Source organism: Triticum aestivum, unplaced genomic scaffold (genome assembly GCF_018294505.1).
Source record: "Triticum aestivum cultivar Chinese Spring unplaced genomic scaffold, IWGSC CS RefSeq v2.1 scaffold70810, whole genome shotgun sequence".
Lineage (NCBI taxonomy): Eukaryota > Viridiplantae > Streptophyta > Magnoliopsida > Poales > Poaceae > Triticum > Triticum aestivum.
Window position 1 is genome coordinate 1 of NW_025229980.1, and position 17,449 is coordinate 17,449.

The 17,449-nt window shown below is 48.9% G+C and overlaps 35 non-coding genes across 35 annotated transcripts; all 35 read left to right on the top strand.

The window, feature by feature from the left end:
- The first annotated feature begins 388 nt into the window (after positions 1 to 388).
- On the top strand, positions 389 to 507 carry LOC123175224 (5S ribosomal RNA). Its single transcript, XR_006487719.1, has one exon. It is a non-coding gene; the product is annotated as a 5S ribosomal RNA (ribosomal RNA).
- A 367-nt stretch (positions 508 to 874) lies between these two features.
- On the top strand, positions 875 to 993 carry LOC123175239 (5S ribosomal RNA). Its single transcript, XR_006487734.1, has one exon. It is a non-coding gene; the product is annotated as a 5S ribosomal RNA (ribosomal RNA).
- A 367-nt stretch (positions 994 to 1,360) lies between these two features.
- Positions 1,361 to 1,479, top strand: LOC123175257 (5S ribosomal RNA). Its single transcript, XR_006487750.1, has one exon. It is a non-coding gene; the product is annotated as a 5S ribosomal RNA (ribosomal RNA).
- Positions 1,480 to 1,846: 367 nt separating this feature from the next.
- LOC123175238 (5S ribosomal RNA) lies at positions 1,847 to 1,965 on the top strand. Its single transcript, XR_006487733.1, has one exon. It is a non-coding gene; the product is annotated as a 5S ribosomal RNA (ribosomal RNA).
- Positions 1,966 to 2,332: 367 nt separating this feature from the next.
- Positions 2,333 to 2,451, top strand: LOC123175259 (5S ribosomal RNA). The gene has a single exon (XR_006487752.1). It is a non-coding gene; the product is annotated as a 5S ribosomal RNA (ribosomal RNA).
- Positions 2,452 to 2,818: 367 nt separating this feature from the next.
- Positions 2,819 to 2,937, top strand: LOC123175236 (5S ribosomal RNA). The gene has a single exon (XR_006487730.1). It is a non-coding gene; the product is annotated as a 5S ribosomal RNA (ribosomal RNA).
- Positions 2,938 to 3,304: 367 nt separating this feature from the next.
- On the top strand, positions 3,305 to 3,423 carry LOC123175248 (5S ribosomal RNA). Its single transcript, XR_006487742.1, has one exon. It is a non-coding gene; the product is annotated as a 5S ribosomal RNA (ribosomal RNA).
- Positions 3,424 to 3,790: 367 nt separating this feature from the next.
- LOC123175242 (5S ribosomal RNA) lies at positions 3,791 to 3,909 on the top strand. Its single transcript, XR_006487737.1, has one exon. It is a non-coding gene; the product is annotated as a 5S ribosomal RNA (ribosomal RNA).
- A 367-nt stretch (positions 3,910 to 4,276) lies between these two features.
- Positions 4,277 to 4,395, top strand: LOC123175255 (5S ribosomal RNA). The gene has a single exon (XR_006487748.1). It is a non-coding gene; the product is annotated as a 5S ribosomal RNA (ribosomal RNA).
- Positions 4,396 to 4,762: 367 nt separating this feature from the next.
- On the top strand, positions 4,763 to 4,881 carry LOC123175261 (5S ribosomal RNA). The gene has a single exon (XR_006487753.1). It is a non-coding gene; the product is annotated as a 5S ribosomal RNA (ribosomal RNA).
- A 367-nt stretch (positions 4,882 to 5,248) lies between these two features.
- Positions 5,249 to 5,367, top strand: LOC123175247 (5S ribosomal RNA). Its single transcript, XR_006487741.1, has one exon. It is a non-coding gene; the product is annotated as a 5S ribosomal RNA (ribosomal RNA).
- A 367-nt stretch (positions 5,368 to 5,734) lies between these two features.
- On the top strand, positions 5,735 to 5,853 carry LOC123175245 (5S ribosomal RNA). Its single transcript, XR_006487739.1, has one exon. It is a non-coding gene; the product is annotated as a 5S ribosomal RNA (ribosomal RNA).
- Positions 5,854 to 6,220: 367 nt separating this feature from the next.
- Positions 6,221 to 6,339, top strand: LOC123175262 (5S ribosomal RNA). The gene has a single exon (XR_006487754.1). It is a non-coding gene; the product is annotated as a 5S ribosomal RNA (ribosomal RNA).
- Positions 6,340 to 6,706: 367 nt separating this feature from the next.
- LOC123175249 (5S ribosomal RNA) lies at positions 6,707 to 6,825 on the top strand. The gene has a single exon (XR_006487743.1). It is a non-coding gene; the product is annotated as a 5S ribosomal RNA (ribosomal RNA).
- Positions 6,826 to 7,192: 367 nt separating this feature from the next.
- LOC123175250 (5S ribosomal RNA) lies at positions 7,193 to 7,311 on the top strand. The gene has a single exon (XR_006487744.1). It is a non-coding gene; the product is annotated as a 5S ribosomal RNA (ribosomal RNA).
- Positions 7,312 to 7,678: 367 nt separating this feature from the next.
- On the top strand, positions 7,679 to 7,797 carry LOC123175225 (5S ribosomal RNA). The gene has a single exon (XR_006487720.1). It is a non-coding gene; the product is annotated as a 5S ribosomal RNA (ribosomal RNA).
- Positions 7,798 to 8,164: 367 nt separating this feature from the next.
- LOC123175226 (5S ribosomal RNA) lies at positions 8,165 to 8,283 on the top strand. Its single transcript, XR_006487721.1, has one exon. It is a non-coding gene; the product is annotated as a 5S ribosomal RNA (ribosomal RNA).
- A 367-nt stretch (positions 8,284 to 8,650) lies between these two features.
- LOC123175227 (5S ribosomal RNA) lies at positions 8,651 to 8,769 on the top strand. Its single transcript, XR_006487722.1, has one exon. It is a non-coding gene; the product is annotated as a 5S ribosomal RNA (ribosomal RNA).
- Positions 8,770 to 9,136: 367 nt separating this feature from the next.
- LOC123175241 (5S ribosomal RNA) lies at positions 9,137 to 9,255 on the top strand. Its single transcript, XR_006487736.1, has one exon. It is a non-coding gene; the product is annotated as a 5S ribosomal RNA (ribosomal RNA).
- A 367-nt stretch (positions 9,256 to 9,622) lies between these two features.
- On the top strand, positions 9,623 to 9,741 carry LOC123175256 (5S ribosomal RNA). The gene has a single exon (XR_006487749.1). It is a non-coding gene; the product is annotated as a 5S ribosomal RNA (ribosomal RNA).
- A 367-nt stretch (positions 9,742 to 10,108) lies between these two features.
- Positions 10,109 to 10,227, top strand: LOC123175228 (5S ribosomal RNA). The gene has a single exon (XR_006487723.1). It is a non-coding gene; the product is annotated as a 5S ribosomal RNA (ribosomal RNA).
- A 367-nt stretch (positions 10,228 to 10,594) lies between these two features.
- Positions 10,595 to 10,713, top strand: LOC123175229 (5S ribosomal RNA). The gene has a single exon (XR_006487724.1). It is a non-coding gene; the product is annotated as a 5S ribosomal RNA (ribosomal RNA).
- A 367-nt stretch (positions 10,714 to 11,080) lies between these two features.
- On the top strand, positions 11,081 to 11,199 carry LOC123175230 (5S ribosomal RNA). Its single transcript, XR_006487725.1, has one exon. It is a non-coding gene; the product is annotated as a 5S ribosomal RNA (ribosomal RNA).
- Positions 11,200 to 11,566: 367 nt separating this feature from the next.
- LOC123175244 (5S ribosomal RNA) lies at positions 11,567 to 11,685 on the top strand. Its single transcript, XR_006487738.1, has one exon. It is a non-coding gene; the product is annotated as a 5S ribosomal RNA (ribosomal RNA).
- A 367-nt stretch (positions 11,686 to 12,052) lies between these two features.
- On the top strand, positions 12,053 to 12,171 carry LOC123175240 (5S ribosomal RNA). The gene has a single exon (XR_006487735.1). It is a non-coding gene; the product is annotated as a 5S ribosomal RNA (ribosomal RNA).
- A 367-nt stretch (positions 12,172 to 12,538) lies between these two features.
- Positions 12,539 to 12,657, top strand: LOC123175251 (5S ribosomal RNA). The gene has a single exon (XR_006487745.1). It is a non-coding gene; the product is annotated as a 5S ribosomal RNA (ribosomal RNA).
- Positions 12,658 to 13,024: 367 nt separating this feature from the next.
- Positions 13,025 to 13,143, top strand: LOC123175246 (5S ribosomal RNA). Its single transcript, XR_006487740.1, has one exon. It is a non-coding gene; the product is annotated as a 5S ribosomal RNA (ribosomal RNA).
- Positions 13,144 to 13,511: 368 nt separating this feature from the next.
- LOC123175253 (5S ribosomal RNA) lies at positions 13,512 to 13,630 on the top strand. Its single transcript, XR_006487747.1, has one exon. It is a non-coding gene; the product is annotated as a 5S ribosomal RNA (ribosomal RNA).
- A 368-nt stretch (positions 13,631 to 13,998) lies between these two features.
- LOC123175231 (5S ribosomal RNA) lies at positions 13,999 to 14,117 on the top strand. The gene has a single exon (XR_006487726.1). It is a non-coding gene; the product is annotated as a 5S ribosomal RNA (ribosomal RNA).
- A 367-nt stretch (positions 14,118 to 14,484) lies between these two features.
- On the top strand, positions 14,485 to 14,603 carry LOC123175233 (5S ribosomal RNA). Its single transcript, XR_006487727.1, has one exon. It is a non-coding gene; the product is annotated as a 5S ribosomal RNA (ribosomal RNA).
- A 367-nt stretch (positions 14,604 to 14,970) lies between these two features.
- Positions 14,971 to 15,089, top strand: LOC123175258 (5S ribosomal RNA). The gene has a single exon (XR_006487751.1). It is a non-coding gene; the product is annotated as a 5S ribosomal RNA (ribosomal RNA).
- Positions 15,090 to 15,456: 367 nt separating this feature from the next.
- Positions 15,457 to 15,575, top strand: LOC123175252 (5S ribosomal RNA). Its single transcript, XR_006487746.1, has one exon. It is a non-coding gene; the product is annotated as a 5S ribosomal RNA (ribosomal RNA).
- Positions 15,576 to 15,942: 367 nt separating this feature from the next.
- On the top strand, positions 15,943 to 16,061 carry LOC123175234 (5S ribosomal RNA). Its single transcript, XR_006487728.1, has one exon. It is a non-coding gene; the product is annotated as a 5S ribosomal RNA (ribosomal RNA).
- Positions 16,062 to 16,428: 367 nt separating this feature from the next.
- Positions 16,429 to 16,547, top strand: LOC123175235 (5S ribosomal RNA). The gene has a single exon (XR_006487729.1). It is a non-coding gene; the product is annotated as a 5S ribosomal RNA (ribosomal RNA).
- Positions 16,548 to 16,914: 367 nt separating this feature from the next.
- Positions 16,915 to 17,033, top strand: LOC123175237 (5S ribosomal RNA). Its single transcript, XR_006487732.1, has one exon. It is a non-coding gene; the product is annotated as a 5S ribosomal RNA (ribosomal RNA).
- Positions 17,034 to 17,449: the final 416 nt, after the last annotated feature.

The following is a 17,449-nucleotide window of genomic DNA, read 5'->3' on the forward strand; positions in this document are numbered from 1 at the left end:
GAAGTCCTCGTGTTGCATTCCTTTTATAATTATTTTTTGCGCCTTGTGAGAAACATGTCGCACGTGCGCGATATATATTAATCCCGTTATATTATGTTTGACGTTTGCGATATGTTTAAGCTCGATGCTCATTGCTCGCGCGTCTTGGGGCGGCTTTGTGGCGCGAAGAGCGCGTTCTGAAAGGGGTGGAAAAAACTCGTGTTGCTGCGGTATGGAGGGAGGGGTGGAAACCGTGGAAAACTCGTCTCCGTGATTGAGCGGGAGAGTAAGTAGTATAGGACATTATCCATTGTTAGGGAACGGTTGTAATGGTAGTGAGAATATAGAATCGTCTTTGGAGCGGACCTGGGAGTGGCAAGCATAAGGGACGAAGACGGGGAAACATGTCGGATGCGATCATACCAGCACTAAAGCACCGGATCCCATCAGAACTCCGAAGTTAAGCGTGCTTGGGCGAGAGTAGTACTAGGATGGGTGACCTCCTGGGAAGTCCTCGTGTTGCATTCCTTTTATAATTATTTTTTGCGCCTTGTGAGAAACATGTCGCACGTGCGCGATATATATTAATCCCGTTATATTATGTTTGACGTTTGCGATATGTTTAAGCTCGATGCTCATTGCTCGCGCGTCTTGGGGCGGCTTTGTGGCGCGAAGAGCGCGTTCTGAAAGGGGTGGAAAAAACTCGTGTTGCTGCGGTATGGAGGGAGGGGTGGAAAACGTGGAAAACTCGTCTCCGTGATTGAGCGGGAGAGTAAGTAGTATAGGACATTATCCATTGTTAGGGAACGGTTGTAATGGTAGTGAGAATGTAGAATCGTCTTTGGAGCGGACCTGGGAGTGGCAAGCATAAGGGACGAAGACGGGGAAACATGTCGGATGTGATCATACCAGCACTAAAGCACCGGATCCCATCAGAACTCCGAAGTTAAGCGTGCTTGGGCGAGAGTAGTACTAGGATGGGTGACCTCCTGGGAAGTCCTCGTGTTGCATTCCTTTTATAATTATTTTTTGTGCCTTGTGAGAAACATGTCGCACGTGCGCGATATATATTAATCCCGTTATATTATGTTTGACGTTTGCGATATGTTTAAGCTCGATGCTCATTGCTCGCGCGTCTTGGGGCGGCTTTGTGGCGCGAAGAGCGCGTTCTGAAAGGGGTGGAAAAAACTCGTGTTGCTGCAGTATGGAGGGAGGGGTGGAAACCGTGGAAAACTCGTCTTCGTGATTGAGCGGGAGAGTAAGTAGTATAGGACATTATCCATTGTTAGGGAACGGTTGTAATGGTAGTGAGAATGTACAATCGTCTTTGGAGCGGACCTGGGAGTGGCAAGCATAAGGGACGAAGACGGGGAAACATGTCGGATGCGATCATACCAGCACTAAAGCACCGGATCCCATCAGAACTCCGAAGTTAAGCGTGCTTGGGCGAGAGTAGTACTAGGATGGGTGACATCCTGGGAAGTCCTCGTGTTGCATTCCTTTTATAATTATTTTTTGCGCCTTGTGAGAAACATGTCGAACGTGCGCGATATATATTAATCCCGTTATATTATGTTTGACGTTTGCGATATGTTTAAGCTCGATGCTCATTGCTCGCGCGTCTTGGGGCGGCTTTGTGGCGCGAAGAGCGCGTTCTGAAAGGGGTGGAAAAAACTCGTGTTGCTGCGGTATGGAGGGAGGGGTGGAAACCGTGGAAAACTCGTCTCCGTGATTGAGCGGGAGAGTAAGTAGTATAGGACATTATCCATTGTTAGGGAACGGTTGTAATGGTAGTGAGAATGTAGAATCGTCTTTGGAGCGGACCTGGGAGTGGCAAGCATAAGGGACGAAGACGGGGAAACATGTCGGATGCGATCATACCAGCACTAAAGCACCGGATCCCATCAGAACTCCGAAGTTAAGCGTGCTTGGGCGAGAGTAGTACTAGGATGGGTGACCTCTTGGGAAGTCCTCGTGTTGCATTCCTTTTATAATTATTTTTTGCGCCTTGTGAGAAACATGTCGCATGTGCGCGATATATATTAATCCCGTTATATTATGTTTGACGTTTGCGATATGTTTAAGCTCGATGCTCATTGCTCGCGCGTCTTGGGGCGGCTTTGTGGCGCGAAGAGCGCGTTCTGAAAGGGGTGGAAAAAACTCGTGTTGCTGCGGTATGGAGGGAGGGGTGGAAACCGTGGAAAACTCGTCTCCGTGATTGAGCGGGAGAGTAAGTAGTATAGGACATTATCCATTGTTAGGGAACGGTTGTAATGGTAGTGAGAATGTAGAATCGTCTTTGGAGCGGACCTGGGAGTGGCAAGCATAAGGGACGAAGACGGGGAAACATGTCGGATGCGATCATACCAGCACTAAAGCACCAGATCCCATCAGAACTCCAAAGTTAAGCATGCTTGGGCGAGAGTAGTACTAGGATGGGTGACCTCCTGGGAAGTCCTCGTGTTGCATTCCTTTTATAATTATTTTTTGCGCCTTGTGAGAAACATGTCGCATGTGCGCGATATATATTAATCCCGTTATATTATGTTTGACGTTTGCGATATGTTTAAGCTCGATGCTCATTGCTCGCGCGTCTTGGGGCGGCTTCGTGGCGCGAAGAGCGCGTTCTGAAAGGGGTGGAAAAAACTCGTGTTGCTGCGGTATGGAGGGAGGGGTGGAAACCGTGGAAAACTCATCTCCGTGATTGAGCGGGAGAGTAAGTAGTATAGGACATTATCCATTGTTAGGGAACGGTTGTAATGGTAGTGAGAATGTAGAATCGTCTTTGGAGCGGACCTGGGAGTGGCAAGCATAAGGGACGAAGACGGGGAAACATGTCGGATGCGATCATACCAGCACTAAAGCACCGGATCCCATCAGAACTCCGAAGTTAAGCGTGCTTGGGCGAGAGTAGTACTAGGATGGGTGACCTCCTGGGAAGTCCTCGTGTTGCATTCCTTTTATAATTATTTTTTGCGCCTTGTGAGAAACATGTCGCACGTGCGCGATATATATTAATCCCGTTATATTATGTTTGACGTTTGCGATATGTTTAAGCTCGATGCTCATTGCTCGCGCGTCTTGGGGTGGCTTTGTGGCGCGAAGAGCGCGTTCTGAAAGGGGTGGAAAAAACTCGTGTTGCTGCGGTATGGAGGGAGGGGTGGAAACCGTGGAAAACTCGTCTCCGTGATTGAGCGGGAGAGTAAGTAGTATAGGACATTATCCATTGTTAGGGAACGGTTGTAATGGTAGTGAGAATGTAGAATCGTCTTTGGAGCGGACCTGGGAGTGGCAAGCATAAGGGACGAAGACGGGGAAACATGTCGGATGCGATCATACCAGCACTAAAGCACCGGATCCCATCAGAACTCCGAAGTTAAGCGTGCTTGGGCGAGAGTAGTACTAGGATGGGTGACCTCCTGGGAAGTCCTCGTGTTGCATTCCTTTTATAATTATTTTTTGCGCCTTGTGACAAACATGTCGCACGTGCGCGATATATATTAATCCCGTTATATTATGTTTGACGTTTGCGATATGTTTAAGCTCGATGCTCATTGCTCGCGCGTCTTGGGGCGGCTTTGTGGCGCGTAGAGCGCGTTCTGAAAGGGGTGGAAAAAACTCGTGTTGCTGCGGTATGGAGGGAGGGGTGGAAACCGTGGAAAACTCGTCTCCGTGATTGAGCGGGAGAGTAAATAGTATAGGACATTATCCATTGTTAGGGAACGGTTGTAATGGTAGTGAGAATGTAGAATCGCCTTTGGAGCGGACCTGGGAGTGGCAAGCATAAGGGACGAAGACGGGGAAACATGTCGGATGCGATCATACCAGCACTAAAGCACCGGATCCCATCAGAACTCTGAAGTTAAGCGTGCTTGGGCGAGAGTAGTACTAGGATGGGTGACCTCCTGGGAAGTCCTCGTGTTGCATTCCTTTTATAATTATTTTTTGCGCCTTGTGACAAACATGTCGCACGTGCGCGATATATATTAATCCCGTTATATTATGTTTGACGTTTGCGATATGTTTAAGCTCGATGCTCATTGCTCGCGCGTCTTGGGGCGGCTTTGTGGCGGGAAGAGCGCGTTCTGAAAGGGGTGGAAAAAACTCGTGTTGCTGCGGTATGGAGGGAGGGGTGGAAACCGTGGAAAACTCGTCTCCGTGATTGAGCGGGAGAGTAAGTAGTATAGGACATTATCCATTGTTAGGGAACGGTTGTAATGGTAGTGAGAATGTAGAATCGTCTTTGGAGCGGACCTGGGAGTGGCAAGCATAAGGGACGAAGACGGGGAAACATGTCGGATGCGATCATACCAGCACTAAAGCACCGGATCCCATCAGAACTCCGAAGTTAAGCGTGCTTGGGCGAGAGTAGTACTAGGATGGGTGAACTCCTGGGAAGTCCTCGTGTTGCATTCCTTTTATAATTATTTTTTGCGCCTTGTGACAAACATGTCGCACGTGCGCGATATATATTAATCCCGTTATATTATGTTTGACGTTTGCGATATGTTTAAGCTCGATGCTCATTGCTCGCGCGTCTTGGGGCGGCTTTGTGGCGCGAAGAGCGCGTTCTGAAAGGGGTGGAAAAAACTCGTGTTGCTGCGGTATGGAGGGAGGGGTGGAAACCGTGGAAAACTCGTCTCCGTGATTGAGCGGGAGAGTAAGTAGTATAGGACATTATCCATTGTTAGGGAACGGTTGTAATGGTAGTGAGAATGTAGAATCGTCTTTGGAGCGGACCTGAGAGTGGCAAGCATAAGGGACGAAGACGGGGAAACATGTCGGATGCGATCATACCAGCACTAAAGCACCGGATCCCATCAGAACTCCGAAGTTAAGCGTGCTTGGGCGAGAGTAGTACTAGGATGGGTGACCTCCTGGGAAGTCCTCGTGTTGCATTCCTTTTATAATTATTTTTTGCGCCTTGTGACAAACATGTCGCACGTGCGCGATATATATTAATCCCGTTATATTATGTTTGACGTTTGCGATATGTTTAAGCTCGATGCTCATTGCTCGCGCGTCTTGGGGCGGCTTTGTGGCGCGAAGAGCGCGTTCTGAAAGGGGTGGAAAAAACTCGTGTTGCTGCGGTATGGAGGGAGGGGTGAAAACCGTGGAAAACTCGTCTCCGTGATTGAGCGGGAGAGTAAGTAGTATAGGACATTATCCATTGTTAGGGAACGGTTGTAATGGTAGTGAGAATGTAGAATCGTCTTTGGAGCGGACCTGGGAGTGGCAAGCATAAGGGACGAAGACGGGGAAACATGTCGGATGCGATCATACCAGCACTAAAGCACCGGATCCCATCAGAACTCCGAAGTTAAGCGTGCTTGGGCAAGAGTAGTACTAGGATGGGTGACCTCCTGGGAAGTCCTCGTGTTGCATTCCTTTTATAATTATTTTTTGCGCCTTGTGAGAAACATGTCGCACGTGCGCGATATATATTAATCCCGTTATATTATGTTTGACGTTTGCGATATGTTTAAGCTCGATGCTCATTGCTCGCGCGTCTTGGGGCGGCTTTGTGGCGCGAAGAGCGCGTTCTGAAAGGGGTGGAAAAAACTCGTGTTGCTGCGGTATGGAGGGAGGGGTGGAAACCGTGGAAAACTCGTCTCCGTGATTGAGCGGGAGAGTAAGTAGTATAGGACATTATCCATTGTTACGGAACGGTTGTAATGGTAGTGAGAATGTAGAATCGTCTTTGGAGCGGACCTGGGAGTGGCAAGCATAAGGGACGAAGACGGGGAAACATGTCGGATGCGATCATACCAGCACTAAAGCACCGGATCCCATCAGAACTCCGAAGTTAAGCGTGCTTGGGCGAGAGTAGTACTAGGACGGGTGACCTCCTGGGAAGTCCTCGTGTTGCATTCCTTTTATAATTATTTTTTGCGCCTTGTGACAAACATGTCGCACGTGCGCGATATATATTAATCCCGTTATATTATGTTTGACGTTTGCGATATGTTTAAGCTCGATGCTCATTGCTCGCGCGTCTTGGGGCGGCTTTGTGGCGCGAAGAGCGCGTTCTGAAAGGGGTGGAAAAAACTCGTGTTGCTGCGGTATGGAGGGAGGGGTGGAAACCGTGGAAAACTCGTCTCCGTGATTGAGCGGGAGAGTAAGTAGTATAGGACATTATCCATTGTTAGGGAACGGTTGTAATGGTAGTGAGAATGTAGAATCGTCTTTGGAGCGGACCTGGGAGTGGCAAGCATAAGGGACGAAGACGGGGAAACATGTCGGATGCGATCATACCAGCACTAAAGCACCGGATCCCATCAGAACTCCGAAGTTAAGCGTGCTTGGGCGAGAGTAGTACTAGGATGGGTGACCTCCTGGGAAGTCCTCGTGTTGCATTCCTTTTATAATTATTTTTTGCGCCTTGTGACAAACATGTCGCACGTGCGCGATATATATTAATCCCGTTATATTATGTTTGACGTTTGCGATATGTTTAAGCTCGATGCTCATTGCTCGAGCGTCTTGGGGCGGCTTTGTGGCGCGAAGAGCGCGTTCTGAAAGGGGTGGAAAAAACTCGTGTTGCTGCGGTATGGAGGGAGGGGTGGAAACCGTGGAAAACTCGTCTCCGTGATTGAGCGGGAGAGTAAGTAGTATAGGACATTATCCATTGTTAGGGAACGGTTGTAATGGTAGTGAGAATGTAGAATCGCCTTTGGAGCGGACCTGGGAGTGGCAAGCATAAGGGACGAAGACGGGGAAACATGTCGGATGCGATCATACCAGCACTAAAGCAGCGGATCCCATCAGAACTCCGAAGTTAAGCGTGCTTGGGCGAGAGTAGTACTAGGATGGGTGACCTCCTGGGAAGTCCTCGTGTTGCATTCCTTTTATAATTATTTTTTGCGCCTTGTGAGAAACATGTCGCACGTGCGCGATATATATTAATCCCGTTATATTATGTTTGACGTTTGCGATATGTTTAAGCTCGATGCTCATTGCTCGCGCGTCTTGGGGCGGCTTTGTGGCGCGAAGAGCGCGTTCTGAAAGGGGTGGAAAAAACTCGTGTTGCTGCGGTATGGAGGGAGGGATGGAAACCGTGGAAAACTCGTCTCCGTGATTGAGCGGGAGAGTAAGTAGTATAGGACATTATCCATTGTTAGGGAACGGTTGTAATGGTAGTGAGAATGTAGAATCGTCTTTGGAGCGGAACTGGGAGTGGCAAGCATAAGGGACGAAGACGGGGAAACATGTCGGATGCGATCATACCAGCACTAAAGCACCGGATCCCATCAGAACTCCGAAGTTAAGCGTGCTTGGGCGAGAGTAGTACTAGGATGAGTGACCTCCTGGGAAGTCCTCGTGTTGCATTCCTTTTATAATTATTTTTTGCGCCTTGTGACAAACATGTCGCACGTGCGCGATATATATTAATCCCGTTATATTATGTTTGACGTTTGCGATATGTTTAAGCTCGATGCTCATTGCTCGCGCGTCTTGGGGCGGCTTTGTGGCGCGAAGAGCGCGTTCTGAAAGGGGTGGAAAAAACTCGTGTTGCTGCGGTATGGAGGGAGGGGTGGAAACCGTGGAAAACTCGTCTCCGTGATTGAGCGGGAGAGTAAGTAGTATAGGACATTATCCATTGTTAAGGAACGGTTGTAATGGTAGTGAGAATGTAGAATCGTCTTTGGAGCGGACCTGGGAGTGGCAAGCATAAGGGACGAAGACGGGGAAACATGTCGGATGCGATCATACCAGCACTAAAGCACCGGATCCCATCAGAACTCCGAAGTTAAGCGTGCTTGGGCGAGAGTAGTACTAGGATGGGTGACCTCCTGGGAAGTCCTCGTGTTGCATTCCTTTTATAATTATTTTTTGCGCCTTGTGAGAAACATGTCGCACGTGTGCGATATATATTAATCCTGTTATATTATGTTTGACGTTTGCGATATGTTTAAACTCGATGCTCATTGCTCGCGCGTCTTGGGGCGGCTTTGTGGCGCGAAGAGCGCGTTCTGAAAGGGGTGGAAAAAACTCGTGTTGCTGCGGTATGGAGGGAGGGGTGGAAACCGTGGAAAACTCGTCTCCGTGATTGAGCGGGAGAGTAAGTAGTATAGGACATTATCCATTGTTAGGGAACGGTTGTAATGGTAGTGAGAATGTAGAATCGTCTTTGGAGCGGACCTGGGAGTGGCAAGCATAAGGGACGAAGACGGGGAAACATGTCGGATGCGATCATACCAGCACTAAAGCACCGGATCCCATCAGAACTCCGAAGTTAAGCGTGCTTGGGCGAGAGTAGTACTAGGATGGGTGACCTCCTGGGAAGTCCTCGTGTTGCATTCCTTTTATAATTATTTTTTGCGCCTTGTGACAAACATGTCGCACGTGCGCGATATAGATTAATCCCGTTATATTATGCTTGACGTTTGCGATATGTTTAAGCTCGATGCTCATTGCTCGCGCGTCTTGGGGCGGCTTTGTGGCGCGAAGAGCGCGTTCTGAAAGGGGTGGAAAAAACTCGTGTTGCTGCGGTATGGAGGGAGGGGTGGAAACCGTGGAAAACTCGTCTCCGTGATTGAGCGGGAGAGTAAGTAGTATAGGACATTATCCATTGTTAGGGAACGGTTGTAATGGTAGTGAGAATGTAGAATCGTCTTTGGAGCGGACCTGGGAGTGGCAAGCATAAGGGACGAAGACGGGGAAACATGTCGGATGCGATCATACCAGCACTAAAGCACCGGATCCCATCAGAACTCCGAAGTTAAGCGTGCTTGGGCGAGAGTAGTACTAGGATGGGTGACCTCCTGGGAAGTCCTCGTGTTGCATTCCTTTTATAATTATTTTTTGCGCCTTGTGACAAACATGTCGCACGTGCGCGATATATATTAATCCCGTTATATTATGTTTGACGTTTGCGATATGTTTAAGCTCGATGCTCATTGCTCGCGCGTCTTGGGGCGGCTTTGTGGCGCGAAGAGCGCGTTCTGAAAGGGGTGGAAAAAACTCGTGTTGCTGCGGTATGGAGGGAGGGGTGGAAACCGTGGGAAACTCGTCTCCGTGATTGAGCGGGAGAGTAAGTAGTATATGACATTATCCATTGTTAGGGAACGGTTGTAATGGTAGTGAGAATGTAGAATCGTCTTTGGAGCGGACCTGGGAGTGGCAAGCATAAGGGACGAAGACGGGGAAACATGTCGGATGCGATCATACCAGCACTAAAGCACCGGATCCCATGAGAACTCCGAAGTTAAGCGTGCTTGGGCGAGAGTAGTACTAGGATGGGTGACCTCCTGGGAAGTCCTCGTGTTGCATTCCTTTTATAATTATTTTTTGCGCCTTGTGACAAACATGTCGCACGTGCGCGATATATATTAATCCCGTTATATTATGTTTGACGTTTGCGATATGTTTAAGCTCGATGCTCATTGCTCGCGCGTCTTGGGGCGGCTTTGTGGCGCGAAGAGCGCGTTCTGAAAGGGGTGGAAAAAACTCGTGTTGCTGCGGTATGGAGGGAGGGGTGGAAACCGTGGAAAACTCGTCTCCGTGATTGAGCGGGAGAGTAAGTAGTATAGGACATTATCCATTGTTAGGGAACGGTTGTAATGGTAGTGAGAATGTAGAATCGTCTTTGGAGCGGACCTGGGAGTGGCAAGCATAAGGGACGAAGACGGGGAAACATGTCGGATGCGATCATACCAGCACTAAAGCACCGGATCCCATCAGAACCCCGAAGTTAAGCGTGCTTGGGCGAGAGTAGTACTAGGATGGGTGACCTCTTGGGAAGTCCTCGTGTTGCATTCCTTTTATAATTATTTTTTGCGCCTTGTGACAAACATGTCGCACGTGCGCGATATATATTAATCCCGTTATATTATGTTTGACGTTTGCGATATGTTTAAGCTCGATGCTCATTGCTCGCGCGTCTTGGGGCGGCTTTGTGGCGCGAAGAGCGCGTTCTGAAAGGGGTGGAAAAAACTCGTGTTGCTGCGGTATGGAGGGAGGGGTGGAAACCGTGGAAAACTCGTCTCCGTGATTGAGCGGGAGAGTAAGTAGTATAGGACATTATCCATTGTTAGGGAACGGTTGTAATGGTAGTGAGAATGTAGAATCGTCTTTGGAGCGGACCTGGGAGTGGAAAGCATAAGGGACGAAGACGGGGAAACATGTCGGATGCGATCATACCAGCACTAAAGCACCGGATCCCATCAGAACTCCGAAGTTAAGCGTGCTTGGGCGAGAGTAGTACTAGGATGGGTGACCTCCTGGGAAGTCCTCGTGTTGCATTCCTTTTATAATTATTTTTTGCGCCTTGTGACAAACATGTCGCACGTGCGCGATATATATTAATCCCGTTATATTATGTTTGACGTTTGCGATATGTTTAAGCTCGATGCTCATTGCTCGCGCGTCTTGGGGCGGCTTTGTGGCGCGAAGAGCGCGTTCTGAAAGGGGTGGAAAAAACTCGTGTTGCTGCGGTATGGAGGGAGGGGTGGAAACCATGGAAAACTCGTCTCCGTGATTGAGCGGGAGAGTAAGTAGTGTAGGACATTATCCATTGTTAGGGAACGGTTGTAATGGTAGTGAGAATGTAGAATCGTCTTTGGAGCGGACCTGGGAGTGGCAAGCATAAGGGACGAAGACGGGGAAACATGTCGGATGCGATCATACCAGCACTAAAGCACCGGATCCCATCAGAACTCCGAAGTTAAGCGTGCTTGGGCGAGAGTAGTACTAGGATGGGTGACCTCCTGGGAAGTCCTCGTGTTGCATTCCTTTTATAATTATTTTTTGCGCCTTGTGACAAACATGTCGCACGTGCGCGATATATATTAATCCCGTTATATTATGTTTGACGTTTGCGATATGTTTAAGCTCGATGCTCATTGCTCGCGCGTCTTGGGGCGGCTTTGTGGCGCGAAGAGCGCGTTCTGAAAGGGGTGGAAAAAACTCGTGTTGCTGCGGAATGGAGGGAGGGGTGGAAACCGTGGAAAACTCGTCTCCGTGATTGAGCGGGAGAGTAAGTAGTATAGGACATTATCCATTGTTAGGGAACGGTTGTAATGGTAGTGAGAATGTAGAATCGTCTTTGGAGCGGACCTGGGAGTGACAAGCATAAGGGACGAAGACGGGGAAACATGTCGGATGCGATCATACCAGCACTAAAGCACCGGATCCCATCAGAACTCCGAAGTTAAGCGTGCTTGGGCGAGAGTAGTACTAGGATGGGTGACCTCCTGGGAAGTCCTCGTGTTGCATTCCTTTTATAATTATTTTTTGCGCCTTGTGACAAACATGTCGCACGTGCGCGATATATATTAATCCCGTTATATTATGTTTGACGTTTGCGATATGTTTAAGCTCGATGCTCATTGCTCGCGCGTCTTGGGGCGGCTTTGTGGCGCGAAGAGCGCGTTCTGAAAGGGGTGGAAAAAACTCGTGTTGCTGCGGTATGGAGGGAGGGGTGGAAACCGTGGAAAACTCGTCTCCGTGATTGAGCGGGAGAGTAAGTAGTATAGGACATTATCCATTGTTAGGGAACGGTTGTAATGGTAGTGAGAATGTAGAATCGTCTTTGGAGCGGACCTGGGAGTGGCAAGCATAAGGGACGAAGACGGGGAAACATGTCGGATGCGATCATACCAGCACTAAAGCACCGGATCCCATCAGAACTCCGAAGTTAAGCGTGCTTGGGCGAGAGTAGTACTAGGATGGGTGATCTCCTGGGAAGTCCTCGTGTTGCATTCCTTTTATAATTATTTTTTGCGCCTTGTGAGAAACATGTCGCACGTGCGCGATATATATTAATCCAGTTATATTATGTTTGACGTTTGCGATATGTTTAAGCTCGATGCTCATTGCTCGCGCGTCTTGGGGCGGCTTTGTGGCGCGAAGAGCGCGTTCTGAAAGGGGTGGAAAAAACTCGTGTTGCTGCGGTATGGAGGGAGGGGTGGAAACCGTGGAAAACTCGTCTCCGTGATTGAGCGGGAGAGTAAGTAGTATAGGACATTATCCATTGTTAGGGAACGGTTGTAATGGTAGTGAGAATGTAGAATCGTCTTTGGAGCGGACCTGGGAGTGGCAAGCATAAGGGACGAAGACGGGGAAACATGTTGGATGCGATCATACCAGCACTAAAGCACTGGATCCCATCAGAACTCCGAAGTTAAGCGTGCTTGGGCGAGAGTAGTACTAGGATGGGTGACCTCCTGGGAAGTCCTCGTGTTGCATTCCTTTTATAATTATTTTTTGCGCCTTGTGAGAAACATGTCGCACGTGCGCGATATATATTAATCCCGTTATATTATGTTTGACGTTTGCGATATGTTGAAGCTCGATGCTCATTGCTCGCGCGTCTTGGGGCGGCTTTGTGGCGCGAAGAGCGCGTTCTGAAAGGGGTGGAAAAAACTCGTGTTGCTGCGATATGGAGGGAGGGGTGGAAACCGTGGAAAACTCGTCTCCGTGATTGAGCGGGAGAGTAAGTAGTATAGGACATTATCCATTGTTAGGGAACGGTTGTAATGGTAGTGAGAATGTAGAATCGTCTTTGGAGCGGACCTGGGAGTGGCAAGCATAAGGGACGAAGACGGGGAAACATGTCGGATGCGATCATACCAGCACTAAAGCACCGGATCCCATCAGAACTCCGAAGTTATGCGTGCTTGGGCGAGAGTAGTACTAGGATGGGTGACCTCCTGGGAAGTCCTCGTGTTGCATTCCTTTTATAATTATTTTTTGCGCCTTGTGACAAACATGTCGCACGTGCGCGATATATATTAATCCCGTTATATTATGTTTGACGTTTGCGATATGTTTAAGCTCGATGCTCATTGCTCGCGCGTCTTGGGGCGGCTTTGTGGCGCGAAGAGCGCGTTCTGAAAGGGGTGGAAAAAACTCGTGTTGCTGCGGTATGAAGGGAGGGGTGGAAACCGTGGAAAACTCGTCTCCGTGATTGAGCGGGAGAGTAAGTAGTATAGGACATTATCCATTGTTAGGGAACGGTTGTAATGGTAGTGAGAATGTAGAATCGTCTTTGGAGCGGACCTGGGAGTGGCAAGCATAAGGGACGAAGACGGGGAAACATGTCGGATGCGATCATACCAGCACTAAAGCATCGGATCCCATCAGAACTCCGAAGTTAAGCGTGCTTGGGCGAGAGTAGTACTAGGATGGGTGACCTCCTGGGAAGTCCTCGTGTTGCATTCCTTTTATAATTATTTTTTGCGCCTTGTGACAAACATGTCGCACGTGCGCGATATATATTAATCCCGTTATATTATGTTTGACGTTTGCGATATGTTTAAGCTCGATGCTCATTGCTCGCGCGTCTTGGGGCGGCTTTGTGGCGCGAAGAGCGCGTTCTGAAAGGGGTGGAAAAAACTCGTGTTGCTGCGATATGGAGGGAGGGGTGGAAACCGTGGAAAACTCGTCTCCGTGATTGAGCGGGAGAGTAAGTAGTATAGGACATTATCCAAATTTTAGGGAAAGGTTGTAATGGTAGTGAGAATGTAGAATCGTCTTTGGAGCGGACCTGGGAGTGGCAAGCATAAGGGACGAAGACGGGGAAACATGTCGGATGCGATCATACCAGCACTAAAGCACCGGATCCCATCAGAACTCCGAAGTTAAGCGTGCTTGGGCGAGAGTAGTACTAGGATGGGTGACCTCCTGGGAAGTCATCGTGTTGCATTCCTTTTATAATTATTTTTTGCGCCTTGTGACAAACATGTCGCACGTGCGCGATATATATTAATCCCGTTATACTATGTTTGACGTTTGCGATATGTTTAAGCTCGATGCTCATTGCTCGCGCGTCTTGGGGCGGCTTTGTGGCGCGAAGAGCGCGTTCTGAAAGGGGTGGAAAAAACTCGTGTTGCTGCGGTATGGAGGGAGGGGTGGAAACCGTGGAAAACTCGTCTCCGTGATTGAGCGGGAGAGTAAGTAGTATAGGACATTATCCAAATTTTAGGAAAAGGTTGTAATGGTAGTGAGAATGTAGAATCGTCTTTGGAGCGGACCTGGGAGTGGCAAGCATAAGGGACGAAGACGGGGAAACATGTCGGATGCGATCATACCAGCACTAAAGCACCGGATCCCATCAGAACTCCGAAGTTAAGCGTGCTTGGGCGAGAGTAGTACTAGGATGGGTGACCTCCTGGGAAGTCCTCGTGTTGCATTCCTTTTATAATTATTTTTTGCGCCTTGTGACAAACATGTCGCACGTGCGCGATATATATTAATCCCGTTATATTATGTTTGACGTTTGCGATATGTTTAAGCTCGATGCTCATTGCTCGCGCGTCTTGGGGCGGCTTTGTGGCGCGAAGAGCGCGTTCTGAAAGGGGTGGAAAAAACTCGTGTTGCTGCGGTATGGAGGGAGGGGTGGAAACCGTGGAAAACTCGTCTCCGTGATTGAGCGGGAGAGTAAGTAGTATAGGACATTATCCATTGTTAGGGAACGGTTGTAATGGTAGTGAGAATGTAGAATCGTCTTTGGAGCGGACCTGGGAGTGGCAAGCATAAGCGACGAAGACGGGGAAACATGTCGGATGCGATCATACCAGCACTAAAGCACCGGATCCCATCAGAACTCCGAAGTTAAGCGTGCTTGGGCGAGAGTAGTACTAGGATGGGTGACCTCCTGGGAAGTCCTCGTGTTGCATTCCTTTTATAATTATTTTTTGCGCCTTGTGACAAACATGTCGCACGTGCGCGATATATATTAATCACGTTATATTATGTTTGACGTTTGCGATATGTTTAAGCTCGATGCTCATTGCTCGCGCGTCTTGGGGCGGCTTTGTGGCGCGAAGAGCGCGTTCTGAAAGGGGTGGAAAAAACTCGTGTTGCTGCGGTATGGAGGGAGGGGTGGAAACCGTGGAAAACTCGTCTCCGTGATTGAGCGGGAGAGTAAGTAGTATAGGACATTATCCATTGTTAGGGAACGGTTGTAATGGTAGTGAGAATGTAGAATCGTCTTTGGAGCGGACCTGGGAGTGGCAAGCATAAGGGACGAAGACGGGGAAACATGTCGGATGCGATCATACCAGCACTAAAGCATCGGATCCCATCAGAACTCCGAAGTTAAGCGTGCTTGGGCGAGAGTAGTACTAGGATGGGTGACCTCCTGGGAAGTCCTCGTGTTGCATTGCTTTTATAATTATTTTTTGCGCCTTGTGACAAACATGTCGCACGTGTGCGATATATATTAATCCCGTTATATTATGTTTGACGTTTGCGATATGTTTAAGCTCGATGCTCATTGCTCGCGCGTCTTGGGGCGGCTTTGTGGCGCGAAGAGCGCGTTCTGAAAGGGGTGGAAAAAACTCGTGTTGCTGCGGTATGGAGGGAGGGGTGGAAACCGTGGAAAACTCGTCTCCGTGATTGAGCGGGAGAGTAAGTAGTATAGGACATTATCCATTGTTAGGGAACGGTTGTAATGGTAGTGAGAATGTAGAATCGTCTTTGGAGCGGACCTGGGAGTGGCAAGCATAAGGGACGAAGACGGGGAAACATGTCGGATGCGATCATACCAGCACTAAAGCACCGGATCCCATCAGAACTCCGAAGTTAAGCGTGCTTTGGCGAGAGTAGTACTAGGATGGGTGACCTCCTGGGAAGTCCTCGTGTTGCATTCCTTTTATAATTATTTTTTGCGCCTTGTGACAAACATGTCGCACGTGCGCGATATATATTAATCCCGTTATATTATGTTTGACGTTTGCGATATGTTTAAGCTCGATGCTCATTGCTCGCGCGTCTTGGGACGGCTTTGTGGCGCGAAGAGCGCGTTCTGAAAGGGGTGGAAAAAACTCGTGTTGCTGCGGTATGGAGGGAGGGGTGGAAACCGTGGAAAACTCGTCTCCGTGATTGAGCGGGAGAGTAAGTAGTATAGGACATTATCCATTGTTAGGGAACGGTTGTAATGGTAGTGAGAATGTAGAATCATCTTTGGAGCGGACCTGGGAGTGGCAAGCATAAGGGACGAAGACGGGGAAACATGTCGGATGCGATCATACCAGCACTAAAGCACCGGATCCCATCAGAACTCCGAAGTTAAGCGTGCTTGGGCGAGAGTAGTACTAGGATGGGTGACCTCCTGGGAAGTCCTCGTGTTGCATTCCTTTTATAATTATTTTTTGCGCCTTGTGACAAACATGTCGCACGTGCGCGATATATATTAATCCCGTTATATTATGTTTGACGTTTGCGATATGTTTAAGCTCGATGCTCATTGCTCGCGCGTCTTGGGGCGGCTTTGTGGCGCGAAGAGCGCGTTCGGAAAGGGGTGGAAAAAACTCGTGTTGCTGCGGTATGGAGGGAGGGGTGGAAACCGTGGAAAACTCGTCTCCGTGATTGAGCGGGAGAGTAAGTAGTATAGGACATTATCCATTGTTAGGGAACGGTTGTAATGGTAGTGAGAATGTAGAATCGTCTTTGGAGCGGACCTGGGAGTGGCAAGCATAAGGGACGAAGACGGGGAAACATGTCGGATGCGATCATACCAGCACTAAAGCACCGGATCCCATCAGAACTCCGAAGTTAAGCGTGCTTGGGCGAGAGTAGTACTAGGATGGGTGACCTCCTGGGAAGTCCTCGTGTTGCATTCCTTTTATAATTATTTTTTGCGCCTTGTGACAAACATGTCGCACGTGCGCGATATGTATTAATCCCGTTATATTATGTTTGACGTTGGCGATATGTTTAAGCTCGATGCTCATTGCTCGCGCGTCTTGGGGCGGCTTTGTGGCGCGAAGAGCGCGTTCTGAAAGGGGTGGAAAAAACTCGTGTTGCTGCGGTATGGAGGGAGGGGTGGAAACCGTGGAAAACTCGTCTCCGTGATTGAGCGGGAGAGTAAGTAGTATAGGACATTATCCATTGTTAGGGAACGGTTGTAATGATAGTGAGAATGTAGAATCGTCTTTGGAGCGGACCTGGGAGTGGCAAGCATAAGGGACGAAGACGGGGAAACATGTCGGATGCGATCATACCAGCACTAAAGCACCGGATCCCATCAGAACTCCGAAGTTAAGCGTGCTTGGGCGAGAGTAGTACTAGGATGGGTGACCTCCTGGGAAGTCCTCGTGTTGCATTCCTTTTATAATTAGTTTTTGCGCCTTGTGACAAACATGTCGCACGTGCGCGATATATATTAATCCCGTTATATTATGTTTGACGTTTGCGATATGTTTAAGCTCGATGCTCATTGCTCGCGCGTCTTGGGGCGGCTTTGTGGCGCGAAGAGCGCGTTCTGAAAGGGGTGGAAAAAACTCGTGTTGCTGCGGTATGGAGGGAGGGGTGGAAACCGTGAAAAACTCGTCTCCGTGATTGAGCGGGAGAGTAAGTAGTATAGGACATTATCCATTGTTAGGGAACGGTTGTAATGGTAGTGAGAATGTAGAATCGTCTTTGGAGCGGACCTGGGAGTGGCAAGCATAAGGGACGAAGACGGGGAAACATGTCGGATGCGATCATACCAGCACTAAAGCACCGGATCCCATCAGAACTCCGA